This window comes from Monodelphis domestica, chromosome 1 (assembly GCF_027887165.1).
Source record: "Monodelphis domestica isolate mMonDom1 chromosome 1, mMonDom1.pri, whole genome shotgun sequence".
NCBI classification, from domain to species: domain Eukaryota; kingdom Metazoa; phylum Chordata; class Mammalia; order Didelphimorphia; family Didelphidae; genus Monodelphis; species Monodelphis domestica.
Genome location: NC_077227.1, coordinates 637,728,905 through 637,744,487, shown reverse-complemented (window position 1 = coordinate 637,744,487; position 15,583 = coordinate 637,728,905). Strand labels below are relative to the sequence as shown.

General features: G+C 37.7%; 1 long non-coding RNA gene across 1 annotated transcript; it reads left to right on the top strand.

The window, feature by feature from the left end:
- The first annotated feature begins 4,608 nt into the window (after window positions 1-4,608).
- LOC130456567 (uncharacterized) lies at window positions 4,609-12,195 on the top strand. The gene is made up of 3 exons (XR_008915626.1): window positions 4,609-6,831; window positions 11,151-11,259; window positions 12,126-12,195. It is a non-coding gene; the product is annotated as an uncharacterized LOC130456567 (long non-coding RNA).
- The last annotated feature ends 3,388 nt before the right edge of the window (window positions 12,196-15,583 follow it).

The window sequence follows — 15,583 nt, the reverse complement described above, 5'->3', positions numbered from 1 at the left end:
AATGTATGAAATCTGAGGGCACACAGAATTGAACTATACTAGAAGAATTGTTCTGAGATTATAGAAATTCCCAAAAGAAATTAAAAGTTAAAAAGATTAAATACAAGAGAAGACTTAAAATTGTACGAGAAGAATTGTTCTAGGATTGAGAGAACTTCCCAGTCAATCAGTCAACACATATTTATCAAGCATCTACTATGTACCTGGAACCGAGGATACTAATACAAAAAAAGAAACAATCTCTCCTCACAAGGAAGTTTATATTCTAACAGGGGATGGCATACTGTAATTTCAAGCATGCTACATGTCACGAAAAGTTAAAGTGTTTCTAAGAGAAGGAAATAAAACTGCTTTGATGACCTGGGAGCTCACTGAATAAAGCAACATCAAAGTCCTTTGAGCTGTATCCAAGGCTAGATATAGAAAAATGGACTATTCATCAGAGATAAATGATAGCCAATGGGATTAAAGTGTGGTTTCATGATGAAGATTTAGAGGGTATACATTCGAATCTTGTGAACTTAATGTCAAATTGTGCACAACAGTAAAGCAAATATTATATTAGCCAGGCTAAGTGGCTGGGTTAAGTGTTGAAGGTATAGGAACAAGCCAAAATAAAGTCTTCCTGCCTCCCAGGAGCTTACATTCAAATGATAGAAGAAAACACATAAAAAGGAACTGGAAGGGGGTGTGGAGCAAGTTACGTATGGTTGGGGCTTGGTTTTAGAGTCTAGAAAAGGTAGGGAAGAATAAGAAGAGCCATAAATAATCAGGCTACTTTGTTCCACACTGCTCTCTGCTGGTACACATGGATGACCCTTGTGCTGTTTAGATTCTAGAAGAGGTGTGTGGATTCTAGAAGTGATGGAAATCTCAAAAGACATTTAGAAAGGGCAGCTGGGTGGTTCAGTGGATTGAGAGTTAGGTCTAGAGACCCAGCTGTGTGACCCTGGGCAAGTCACTTAACCCCCATTGCCTAGCCCTTACCACTCTTCTGCCTTAGAGCCAATATACAGTATTGATTCCAAGACAGAAGGTAAGGGTTGTTTTTTTTTTTAAGGACATACTGATTTAATATGTAAATTCTTAATGAGTTCTTCATGGAATTTTCAGCATTTTCATCCTCTGCAATTGATGTTGGTTTATCACATGCAATTGTTTTATTGTAGTTATGAAAGGTAAGGGTTAAAAAAAGATATTTAGAAAGGTGTTTGGGGGTTGAGGCTAAGAAGAAAGATGAATTCTATTTGACCATATTGAGTCTGAGATGCTTAGAGGATGTCTGGTTTGAAATATCCAACAGCATTTGCAGGATGCAGGTCACTGAAGCTATAGAAATACAGAATAAATATACAGATTTAGGAGTCATCTGCATAGTTATGAAAATTGAACCCAAGGCAACTGAGGAGATGACCAAAAGAATGTTGAGAGGGAAGAGAAGAGAGCCCAAGAGTGCTAGAATGGCATACTCATGGTTAGTGGAGTTGGTATGACATGGATGATGAACCAGAAAAGGAGATGGAGAAGGAACAGTTAGACAGCTAGTAAAAGGTCCAAGAGAGGGGAATATCATGAAAATATAGAGGGGAGGGAATGTTCAGGAGGAGAAGGGGTTCAAGAATATCAAATGCCCCAGAAGACAAGTATGATTGAAGTAAACGCAGTGAAAATAGCTTTTTAAAGAATTTGATTGCCAAAGAGGAGAAATATAGAATGATGGCTAGAAGGAATGGCACAACCTGGCAAAGAATGGGGGACACTTGGGCAGAGGTCAAGGCAGAAGGAAAGGAACAAGTAGATGAGAAAGTTTGAGGTTAGAGAGAAGGGATATTAGTTGGACCAATTTCCTGGAGAACGGGGAATGGGATGAAATCAAGGATGCTTCATAAGGCAATCTATCATATTGAGATATTTGATATCTCCAGAAGATCCCACTTAGGAAAACTTTGAGGAATGCTTACATGGAAAAGTGGTTCTCAATTCACCTGCTATTTACGTGGACTATTTCTTCACAAGTTTTCCTTTGAATATTTTCCAGTGGCACTAAGATTCTCAGTATAGGTTGGGGAGGGTACAAAAAAGTGGGAAGAAAGGTAAAACACCAGATTCTAAGGCCTAATTTGTCCCACTTCCCTTATCTTCTCCTTTTGGAACTTTCTCATTGTCAACTACCAGTATTGTGACCAATTTTTAAAAAAAGTTTATTTAATTAAATAATTAATTTAGAGTTTTTTTCCATGGCTCCATGATTCATGTTCTTTCCCTTCCCTCTTTCCACCTCCCATCACATAGTCAATGATTCTCATGGGTTTTACATGTGTCATTGATCAAGATCTGTATTATTAATAATTTGCATTAGGGTGATCGTTTAGAGTCTACATCCCCAATCATATCCCCATTGAACCAGATGATCAAACAGTTGTTTTTCTTCTGCATTTCTACTCCCAAAGTTCTTCCTCTGGATGTGGATAGTGTTCTTTCCCATAAGTCCCTCAGAATTATCTTGGATCATTGCATTGCTGCTTGTAGAGAAGTCCATTACATTTATTTGATTTTGCCACAGTGTTTTTGGGACCAATTTTTAAGGTCAATTGATTTAGCAGATAACTTTTCCCTGAAAAAGGAATCGAAATTCTTTGGCTATACAGTCTTAAGAGCTAAATAATAGCCAATGATCTGCAAGCTACTGTCCTTAGCTCCACCAGATGAATGATTCAAAACAACATACAGTTTTATATATATAGAGAGGTATATATAAAACTATATCTTGTTTATTTCTCCTTATCAGTTCTTTCTTTGAAGATACCCATTGATTAGGTACTGTTCATCAAGAACTCTTTGGTGGTTTTGAATTTTATCAAAAGATGTCTTCTTTGGTGTGGGAAGGAGAGGGAGAAAGGAAGATACCTGGGAATTTTAATGTAACAAATTAATGCATTAATTTTTAAAATGGATACAACCCATATAAGGCTTATTTCCTCATAATTTTCAAAGAGCAACAAGAGTGAGAACAGATGAGCCTCACACTGAAGCAGAATCTGAACTCAGAGTACCCTGGGATAGAAATGAAATGAAAGAGATTTTTGGTGCATACCTCTACTACTCTCCACTGAGGATGCCTTTTTCCACCAAACCTGAGGTTAAAAGAGGGTAGATCTCAAAAGATTATGCCTTGGTAGCAGGGCTGGAATCATCACTTTCTCATAATTTTACAGACGAATTAAATTGGGTCCAGAGATATTAAATAACTTCCCTAAGGTAACAGGCAGTAAAGAAGGGAGTTGGGATTTACACTTAGGTTTCATCACCTCCACTACTTGAGTACATCCCCATTCTACATTAAGGAAAGCCCAGCAACATTCTCCTAGATGTTGGCATATGAAACACCCAGCTCTTTGACCATATTCTCCAAGATTCTACTTCACACTTGGTTTTCTTCTTCAGGTAATAATTTCTCTATTTTCTTGTGAATAAGTACTTTAAAACTTTTAACACAATAACAATTTTATTTTTGTTTTAAGTAAGAGAGATATTTTTAACTATCCCCCCTTTTCTTTGTATCTCTAGTTTTAGAGATGTGTGACATGTGTAGAAATTATTTAATAAATGCTTATAGATTGATTATTGTCAAGGGGCAGAACCCTTGAAAAATATTAGAATGACATCCAACTTACTCTCACTCTTTAGCTCTTCCCTCTTTGGCTAACATATTCCCCACCCCACTACCACCCCTTCAGCAATATTTAAAAGGAAAGAAATGAAGTAAACACATTTGAGAGCTTGGGCAATCAGGGAACCCTAAAATAGCAGTTGATCTGCAGCAGGTTAAATACACACAGATCCACATGCTAATTTTTCAAATTTTATAACTACCCACAATTTACACCCTGATCTATCTTAATTGGTTATTTTTAAGAGCTGCCCCCTCTCCCTGCATGGCATAAATATAGACACTCATCATAGCCTCAATAAGTTTCTGTAAGGTTTCACCTTTTTTTTTTTAAATAAACTCTTATCTTCCATCTTAGATTCACTACTGTATATTATTTCCAAGGGAGAAGAGCAGTAAGGGCTGGGCAATGGGGGTTAAATGACTTGCTCAGGGTCACACAGCTAGGAAGTATCTGAGGCCAGATTTGAACCTAGGACCTCCCATCTCTAGGATTCTCAAACTACTGAGCCACCTCGATGCCCCCAATAAGGTTTCTTATGAAAAAAAAACCCAACAATATTATTTCACTTTGACCCTAAATAGAAACTGACATCATCACTAGTTTCTTCTAAGCTGATATAAGTGGCCCAAGTGCAGACCCAATCTGTGGAGTATGTGCCAGTCCTCCTTTATGCTAGGACAGTGGTTCTCAACCTGTGGGTCACAACCCTAGTGGGGGTTGAATGACCAAAACACAGAGGTCACCTAAAGCCATTGGAAAACACATATTTCCAATGGCTTTAACCGCTGAGAAATCGCGCTACTTTACAGCAAGATCTTGGAAAGAACAGGGACCCTGCTATCCCACACATTGTACTAATATTAGTTATCTATCAGTAGCCCTCCCCCTATGAGAGGTGATGGATTTACCCTGTTGCCTGGAGACCAGACTCAAACAGAGACCCAGAGAGAGCACCCAGGTGCTGGCTCCGGAGGGGTTAAGAATGAGTCCTGGAGCGGATAACTCCTGGAGTGGATAACAGAGCCGAGTAACCCCAGCAAAGTAAAGCCTCAGCTCGAGCTGGAGGGAGACGACAGGAAGAAGAAGGCAATGTCTGTGGACCCCCTATCCAGGCAGGACTTACCTCCCACCCCAGTGCTCAGGCTGCCTCCCGCTGGATTAATATTTTTCAACATATAAGTATTGTTTTTGTGATTAATCACTATGTTTAAATTATGTTTGATTTGTAGCAATGAGAATACATAATGCATATCAGGTATTTACATTCCGAATCATAACTGTAGCAAAATTGCAGTTTTGAAGTAGCCACAAAAATAATTTTTTGGTTTGGGGTCACTGCAACCTGAGGAACTGTATTGCAGGGTCATGGCATTAGCAAGGTTGAGAACCACTGTGCTAGGATCTTCTGGTTCTTGAGCATAAACAAGTTCTCTTGTCTGCTCGGCTCCTCAATTCAAACAAAGATCAGATTGCTAGAGTTTTAGTTCAAAGTTGTGATTTTTGTGCGTGTTGAGATCTCCCAGTAAAGAAACTTCCTTAAACAAAATTGATCTGAAACTGAAGGTTTACAGGATTTCCTGGAAACTTAAGAGACTTGCTCAGGGTCACAGAGCCAATGGGTATCAGAGGTGGAACTCAGTCTCACTGACAACTTAAGATCTGTGAGATATTTTGTCCTTTGGTACTGCTTCTTCTTGCCTCTTTCAAAAATGGCATATGCACACTTCTCTGGGGAAACTGAGCAGAATTACATAAACCTTAAGTTGTCCTGATATGAAGACTAGAGGACAAGCATCATTCATTGACGTCTTACTCAGAAGGTGAAGCAGTTGCCCTTGCCTATATCCCCTTGAGGCTGTAGTCTTTCTTTTTTGGTCTGTGATAATATGCCTAAGGTCTTTGTGCTTTTGGCAGAACTGCAGCTCTAGAAACAGCTTCCCACATTTGTTTGTCCTGTCCTTCTCTGGAAGTAAATGAGTCCATCTTCTGCCTAGAAGTAAATTAACTGTGTTTTTTAAACCTTGTTTGCAATGTAACACCCAATAACTTGATGAAGTAATCAAACACTAGCCAATTTTCTTTATTTTTATTCAGTGAAAACATTTCTTTTGGTTGCAGTTGGATGGCTTGGAGGATTGAAAGCCAGACCTAGAGACAGGAGGTACTGGGTTCAAATGTGACTTCAGACACTTCGTAGCTGTATGACCCTGGGCAAGTCACTTAACCCCCATTGCTTAGCCCTTACTGCTCTTCTGCCTTGGAACCAATACACAGTATTGATTCTAAGATGGAAGGTAGGGGTTTAAAACATATATATTTCTTTATTCTCAGTCTAGCCTCTAGCATCTAATCAATTAAAGGATTCCATTTGTGAATAACAAACAACAAAGCTTATGCTAGGAAGTGTAAGATTTTAAAAGTTATTTGAAGATAATTCAAACTATGAGAGACTGTTTTGAATCAAGTAAGGTCAGGAAAACTGCGATTCAAATCCTACTTCTGACATATACTGGCTGAATGACCAAAGTAAAAACATTTAACCTATCAAAGTCCCAGTAAGGTAAGTTAAATTAAGGATAAAACCTTTGTCTGCATTAGTAGAGGGAGCTTCTACGTAGGGAGTTCTCCACAACAATGAAATTAGAAGTCGCCTTTCCTCTCTAAACTCCTCAAATCAAAATAAAATAACCTCAATGAATCACCAGTATCTCAAAGCTGATAATGAATGAATCAATAAGCACTTACTATGTGCCAGATCCCATACTAGATATAGGGAATATTGTTATTTTGGAAGAGGATCAATGATATCAAAGGGTGACATCTTGACTTGTTCATAAGTTGGATTAAAGTGAGCAGAATTGTGCAAAGTCTTTAGCCTCATTTTCTCTTCCAGAGTCATCCAGTCTTGTGGCAAGACAAAGATGACCTTGGCATCTTGTTTGTCTGACCAAGCTCTAATAGCTCCACATTGCCTGCTTCAGCTGCCTTTACAGTCATTGGAACAAACTGTTCTCATTCTCCTGTACTCCCAGGGGAAGCCTTCACATGCGTGAAGTTTGTGATTCAATAGTTACCCTCAACCTGGGCTTAGCTCATCTGCCAAGATGGTTTACCATGGTATAGCTGCCATTCATGTTCCAGCTTCTTGGTGCCACAGGTAAGAGTTGAGTAACAGGGTATACCAAAGATGGATGAACAGCCCTGCAAAAGGCTTGGCAAGGATTCACATCATGGGTGCTGGTCCTCCTTGAACATTCATACACTCTGGGAATACAAAGGCCAAGAAAGAAATATTTCTTGATAAAAGCCCAAACCCAAAATGTTCCAAAGACAGAAGAGCAGATACCCCCAAATCTAAATTAATTCTAATTTCCAATCTACAAGGAATTCCATGAATCATTCTTTCTTAGTACATTTTTGTAATTATCCTTTTTATCTACATATATTTATATTGATGGTAGGGTTGTCTATTTTACCTTCTTAGACTCTAAGTGAACCTTGCCTTGGACATCTACTTACTTCCTTTTTCTTTATCTAGCCAAAAACTCCTCCTGGATAGAGTCCTTGACTCATGAGCTGATTCCTACCCATTGTGTTGTCTCCATAACTTTGAACAAGTTGCCCCTTTCATGTCTTGACTCCTCTTACTTCTTACCTGAATCCTTAAGTGAATTTTTTTTTTTGCATTTGTGGGATGGGTTGCAGCCAGCTCAATAACCTCTTAACTAGGGACAAGAGTCAGGAAGACCTGAGTTCAAATCCATCATCAGACACTTAGCTGTGTGACTCTGACCAAGTCACTTAATCCCCAATGTCTAGTCCTTACCATTCTTCAGCCTTGGAAATTAAAGGAAAGAAAGGGCTTTATTTTAACCCCTGTCCTTAGCATTTAGCAAACAGAACTAACTCAATCTAGTTGTAATTATAGATGCTAATATTGAAGTTATATAGTTCCAACACATATAAATCATTTAATATAATATATAAATTATTTACAGATTGGTTCTATCTGGATTTTTCCCATGAGTAATTATGAGTAGTCACCTACATATACCTATCTATCTTGTCCCTGGCTTTCCATCTTAGAACCAATTCTAAACATTGGTCCAAGGCATAAGAGTGATAAGGACTAGGCAATGGGGGTTAAGTGATTTGCCTAGGGTCACACAGTTAAGTGTTTGAGGATGGATTTAAACTCAAGTCTTCTTGACTCTCTTTGAGAGACAAGCCATCGGTTTCTCAGAGGGTAGGGTTGTTCTGTCTAGGTGCAGGAGTCAGTTGAATAATGAATGGGAGGCATTATGTGCTCAATCCTATGTGCGTAGGCATCATGCAGTGCTCTGCCAAGGCATAAGGTTCATTGATTATATAGGTTCAGTGAATACATACTTTTATGGCATACAATCAATTTTCTACATATGTGATCTTCTACATTTAATTGGATGTCACACATTAACAAATCACTTAACCAACATTCTGTGATCATTTACCATGTTGCTACAACAGAGAATTTTGTGATGGAGATAAATGACATGGATAGGGCAATCTGGAGATTAGTTCCTCCTGACCTGCTGAGAGAATCATTGTTGCTTTTGATCAGCTTTCACAATTAATCACAATTACTTAGGAGATGGGTAACAAAACATTCATGGCTAGGTACAGGGTTAAAGGGTAGCTTAAAGCTGACCAGAATTGGGGTTTTCCTCAATTTACAAGTTCTATTTTTCTTGTGTTACTTTAAAGTATCTAGCAATGTTGCCTGCTTTCTATCCATAAACGAATTCAGTGGAGTATGTTAACAGTGTATGTTTTAGAGGAAAGATTTATTGTGGTGCTTAAGCATTTGGCGGGTGTTGGGTGTGGGGCCTTTGAACATGTTTCTGCTTGAAAGAGAAAGGAGGGGTAATGGGTAGTGATCTTTAGGTTTTAATTCTATGAATATAGTCTTTTGGGGGTACTAATCTGGGGAGATTGGGGTGGGATGTATATTTATTCTATAAGTCTTTGTTCTTCTATCACTTCTTTTGTATTGGAGAGAGAATAATAATCACCTATTATTGAAGGAAGTTATATATAGAGAGAAGTCACAGAGGGGGGATCAGTGGAGGCCCCATTTCCCAAACTGTGACTCTGTTAGCCAGTGGGGGGTGTGATGGCTCCCAACAGACTCTCATCTCAACACTCTAGTTACTACACCATCCAGCTGCCTCCAACACCTTGAACAAACTTTCCATACCTCCCCCACCCCACCTCCGCTGGAATATTTATAGACAGACATGGAAAAGAAATCATACCAGATGAGAAGGTCCAGTGAATGGGTTTCTATATGTAGTACCAGAGAGGGTATGAAGGAAGATAATCAGAGAAATAATAGATTTAGAACTGGAGGCCATTGAGTCCTGCTACCTTATTTTAGAAATGAAAAAATGAGGCACAGAATGGTTAAGTGACTTGTCCAGTATCACATAGGTAATACATGTCTTAGGCAGGATATGAACCCAGATTATTCTGACTCCAAGTCTAGTGTCCTAAATGCTACATCATATTGCCTCTGATGATGGATTGAAGTATGATGCTAATGAGGTCAGTCATGAATTCCAACCCTTCCAGGGTCCATTAGTTTCTCAATGGGAAAAACTTTGTTTCATAGTTATAGTTCCATGTTAAAATTGACTTTTATCTCAGTGAACCACACTAGAAAAGTTAATCAGGTCTCAGAGAATGCCTCAATTTCCTTAAGTGTAAAATAAGACTAATAATAGCATCTACTCATCAGGGTTATTTTTAGGATCAAATGAGAATATTTATAAAGTACTTAGCACAGTGCCTAGCACCTAGTAGGTCCTTAATAAATGCTTATTTCCTTTTTTAACTAGCCATTTGTCATTGCCTGGTCTTTGCACTTTACCAGTGTCAAAGCCAGATTCTGAAGCACAGGAGTTTGTCAAGCACCCGATTTTGTTTTGTATATCAGGAGCTTTTGTCCTTTTATTCCATTATCTCTTTTTTTTGCCCCCATTTCACTTGAAGCTATGACCCTCCTTGCAAACATAAATTATTTTACTAGCATTCTTGATGCCATTCCATCTTCTCCAGCAGTGTGCCCCTTTTACATCTCTACTATTGAAAAATCTTCAATATCTATTTCTCTATTGTCTCCTTCCCTGCCATCTACAAACATGCCCTGATAATAGTAATGGCTAGTATAAATAGCTTTCAAAGCACTATTTTTGTGAATATATGTATGTATATATGTATATATTCTCATTTGATCTCTGCCATCTTTAAAAAATACTTTCCTGGTCTACCATTCCTGCTATAGTTGCATACCTCTCTTCTCTTCAATCACTCAAGGAATGAATACGTTTCTTGAGAAAATCTTGATAGCCTGCTCTTTCCCTCTCACTGATGCTAAATCCTCTGCAATCTGAATTCTGACCTCATCATTCAACTGTAATCACCAAGGAATTTTTAATTGCCCAATTGATGGGTACCTCCCTTCAGTTTCCAGTTCTTTGCTACCAGGAAAAGAGTTACTGTATTTTGGGTACACATGAGCCGTTAGCTACTTTCTTTGATCTCCTTGGGGTCTAGACCTAGCAGGGATATTGCTATGTCAAAGGGAATGCATAATTGAATAGCTATTTGGGCATAGCTTTCTAGAGTGATTAGAGCTCCTTACAGCTCTACTATATATAATACATACATACATACATACATATATATGTATATATATGTCATGGGATACCATAGTCTGAAAAACTGAAGTTGAAGGTTACTTAAAGGGCAGTCAAGTAGTACATGTGGGTGTAAGCAGGTTGTAATATATTACAAGTGAAGGAGAAGCAAATGAACAACACTAGAAAGATGTATAATTGGGGGGGAGGGGAAGAGATGGGATATTCACATAAGAAGAGTGAACAATAAATGATGGTTGTGCACTGGGTGTATGCATAGAATGCCAAAAGATCTAGAGGAAGCCCCTGATCATATTGACTAGAAAGTCTGTGCAGGTTTTATACAGACAAGGTTCAGTCCAGAAAGATAGTGTAAAAATTAAAATTAATATACAATAACTTAAAATATTACATTTTATAAGATATATTAATGATCACTAGAAGTAACAAAATAAAACCATGTGCCCATGGTTAATGTATCAGTTCAAACAGCCCTCTCCACCAATGTCCCAATCCAGGAAGGAAAAAAAGGCCTAGACATGGAACTCCTCCTAAATTATCTTCTGTCTACTTCAGCATGTATGGACAAGAAGTCAGTAAGCTCCTGGGAAATGTAGTTCAAAGGCATAAGATTTCCAATTACATAATAGACATTGGTGGGTTGTGGTATGTGTTGTTTGGCAGAATATCCATATGGATCTTCTCAAAGTGTGAAAAAATTTAAGTATAAATCTCTTGTCATCATTGGTAATATGCTGCAATCTATTTGTTAATATTATATTCTCCATTGTTCCTTCAGTCTCCAGATATGTTGATTTTTCCAAAATGGTGGCATTCCATGATTCACAAGCATGTAGCATCACCCCCAAATAAGAAAACAAAAATCTCAAAAAAAAGTGTTAAAAAAGGTAGGTCTTTGTTTCAAGGAATAGTTTAGAGTTACAGAAAACGTAGTTTCCCAAACACAATCAAACTTGACCTCTTCTACTATGCCTCCTAACCATTTTCCATTTTCAGTGTCTTTCGTGGTCTAATGGACCATTTCATTGGGTTTTCAACCCAATTTGTATTCTTTGTATTTGTATTCTTTATCCATGAGTTGTCAACTTCTTTACTGATTGAAGGACTAATTAGAGGTCATATGTGATATTCCCAACTTAAAACAATCCTCCCAAGACTTGAAATTGATACTTATTGGAACCAATCCTAAAATTAGGTTGATATTGATTATTTAGGATTATTGAACATAGACAATTCTGTTATTACATTACGGAATTTAGCAACAAAGGGAAGAAGAGAAATCTTATATAATCATAACATATGCATTAATAGGATTTTCAGACTTTCAGATTCCAGGAGGAATTGTTTCCCATAGCTGCCTCTAGGTGCATATTAAAAACATTTTAAAATGGCAATATGGCATTTGTTAATACTCTTTCACCTGTATTGTGAAGATTGGATTTAGCTATCTCCTGATTGTAACAATGATGATACTTATTCTAACAAAATCAGGAATATCTTACATTACATTACTCCACCCTACTTAGTCTAACAAAATCAGGAATGTCTACACCCACACTTAAGGATTAAGTATTTAGGAGGATGGCCTTTGATAGACATGTGCTAGGAATGACAAATCAGAAATAGCTGACAGACCCCTTGGCTGTCCTAAGTCAAACTTAAGTTACCATTGGTACAGATGAGATGCAGGAAAGTGATGTAAAACCGTCTATATATTTTGCATCACTTTCTCTCTTCAGTCTCTTTTCCCCAGAGAGGTGGCTCTGGCTGGCAACGTGCTAAGCGTTCCAGCATCTTGGTGTGGCGGAAGCTATTATCCAGTGGTGAGTTTCCCTTGCTGCTATACTGGGAGAAGCAGAGTAGCTAGTTTGGGTTCAGGCATCTTAACTGAGCCCTCTTGGAGTTTTAGGCTTATTCCTTTCTCCTTTACCTTCCAAACACTATCCTCTTAAAAGCCTCTAATCTTCCCCCTGGCACAGGCCAGGTATGAGAAATCCTACACCCTTTCCCTCTCCCTTCTCCTTAATTTATTTCCTCTATATTAATTAAAATCACCATAAATTTCCAGCTGACTTGGGTATTTTATTTGTGATATCCCCTGGAGACCTAAAATTAATTTAGTTTAGGTCACAACCCTAAAATTATCCTTACAGTATGCAGTTCTCTCCTTTCCCAATGATCTATTTTATTGTTTAGTGGTGAATTAAAATCTCAATAATCACAAGAAAAAAAAAAGACCCCAAAACAGAAGTTTTCCAAATCAGGCCTGAGAGCCCAAAGCTTAAGGACACCCTTTGAACTTTTCATGCAAAGTCTTACAGCATCTAGCCTGTAAAAGTCACTGCCTGATACTTTATTTGCAAACTAAAGACCCCCAAAAATCTTTCCCTTAGTCAATATTCTAGATGGCTTTTCTCCTCAAAAGACTCAGGGATGATGTACTAGTTATGATTCTATAATTCATTTATGGCTTTCTTCCTTAGCATTCTTTCTTTGAGACAATAGAATTCCATAAGAGAAGAGGTCATAGATTAAGCCTTGTGCTATCTGCTGTTCTCCTCTAGCACTAAGGGAAAAAAAGGTAGAGATTATCAATTTATTGTTGTCAAAGGGTTGAATTAGTCTCCATAGGATAGTTTATAATGAGATTCAAGAGTATATGAGGAATTAAATAGAAAAGCATGGCTTAGTACAGTGCCCGGCACATAGTAGGTACTTAATAATGTTTATTGATTAATGCTGGTTGATCAATGTTATGGAATTACTGAAAACATAAAATGAAAGGTAACTAGAAGGTCAGGAGCTCCATCATGCCTTCTTTTAGCTCACCAGTCTCTGGTTTATTTACAATGAATAAATGCCCATTGTTACTGCCCTGCCACAAAGGACCATCTCAATCCTGATATCTAAAGATCAGACTGTGGATGAAGGTTGGACTCCAGCCCTGTTAGAAGAATTCCTTGTACCTGGGAAACCCCACCCAAATCTTATTCCAATGGTGCTTTTGTATTAAAGGGGAAATTAAAACATTTTGGCAAACAAATGAGTATTTTAAATTGCTAACAATACTGGAACCATAAACAAATCCTAGGATAAATATCTTGCTAGTCAGGCCTCTAACCTATAACCTGTAAGTTTTATGTGGCCTCTAACATGTAGATACAATGAAAAGCAGCAAGGAATGTTCTACATTGTTCTTTCTCTGCCAAGCCTACCTGGATTCCCCAGAGTTCTGGCTTAGATTTTCATTTCACTAACTTGCCAGGTTTGGTTCCTCCTCTGGCATGCTATTCCTGCTGAGCAGCCAGGCTTTTTTTTTTTTTTTTGGCCTGGTAAGAGTCCTAGTGACTTTGCCAGGGCAGTTATTTTGAATTAAATTTTAAAAAAATTGTAAATATATCAACTCATTTGGATCCATAAACAGACTTTTTTGGAACTATTGACATTTTCTTTGCAAATGCAGATTGTAATTTAACCCGTTCGGTCCTGGTCCCTGCCCTTCTATATATGTTCCAAAGAGGATCTACCCAGTACCCTGTAGACCATTTTTTTCCCTTTTAGCATTCTTTTAGATAGGGAAACTAGGCAGTGAAATGAAATGCGTAGAGCATTGGGCCTGGAATCAGGAAGGCTCATCTTCCTGTGATTCTGGAGAAGTCACAACTTTTTATTTACTTCAGTTTTGTCATCTGTCAAAACTGGAGAAATTAATGGAAAACCACTCCTAGATCTTTGCCAAGAAAACCCCAAAAGCGGTCACAAAGAGTATGACACAACTGAAATGACTAAACCTCAACAAATAGCTTAGGTATCTTGGGAAAACAAAACAAATATGGTGCTTGGGAATAATCCCAGTTTCTTCTCCACTTTCCCTAATTTGTGTACTACAGTACTATTATACCATCTGGGTTATAAAGACCCTGGAAAAGTCACTTTACTTTTCTGGGCCTCGATTACTACTTAACTATGACCTGTTACAACTGCTGGGATATAGGTTCGAAGTGGGCTCGTGTTTTAGGAAGCTGTCAACAGAAACTCCCCCAACATTAAGAAGTCTGATTCTATCATTGAATTAGATAGACGACTCTCTTAAATAAGACTATTCCCATTTCGAGGTAGTTTCGGCAACAATGAAGAAAAATGCTTCCTCCTTTTGACATTTCTACTCATTTCCATGAGTATAGCTTAGGAGGAGTATTTTAGAAAGAGGACTTATCCTCAGAAGACACAGATTTTGAACTTGTGCCATCCAGTGATTTGTTTATGATTTTGTACAAGTCACAATCTCTGTACATCAGTTTCATGAAGATAATTGTATCTGAATTACGAGTTTCATTGGGATTAAAAATATTAATGGAAACTATTATTATTGAAAAATTTGTAAAAAATTACTAAAAAAAGCAAAAAAAAAATCCATGCCATTTGAAACCAGATCTGTGCACGTGGTATTTTCAACATGCAAGCACGTTCTTATGAGCACCATTTGGGGGCAGGTGGAAAACACCAATGTCATGGGTTTTTTCACCTTTTGCCCACCTAGCAAAGTTTGCTCTAGCACCTGAATTAGGATTTCCTGACATTCTCTCCATTGGTCCCAGGTTTGTCAACTAGATAAATCCTGTTGCTCTTGCCATTTAGTAGCTAAATGACTTGGTTAAATCACTATCTATCATTAAGACAGTTTCCTCATCTATAAAATAAGTAGTATTATAAGTAACCTCCTAACTGAGGTCCCTTTAATTCTGACGATGTGTGCTTATACTTTACTATGAACCTGGAAAAATTAAAATGATAGGTATCCCTTCCACATCATGACTTCCCCATGACATTTTCAATATATTGTGGGTCAGCATAAGAAACTAAATGGGAATTTGGGGGGAGTCAAAACTCTAGCAGTCACAGATGACACGTGAAAGCCAGCAGGTGACACAAAACATTTAGAAACACAGAAATGCAGAAAATATATAGTTTTGTACAATATCAACATATTTTTTCTTTTAATACTATTCATACATACAATTTCTTTTTCAGAGGTAAAATAAATAAAAAGTTAAAGTTTGCAAAAAGAACATGAAGGCCAGCAGATGATACATGAAAGCTAAAAATCTTTTCATTGACTTACATATAGTCTCTGATCAAATACTTAAGTGCAAATTTTATAATAAGGTACTCTAAACCCCTCATAAAAGAAAAAGAAAAAAAATGGACATC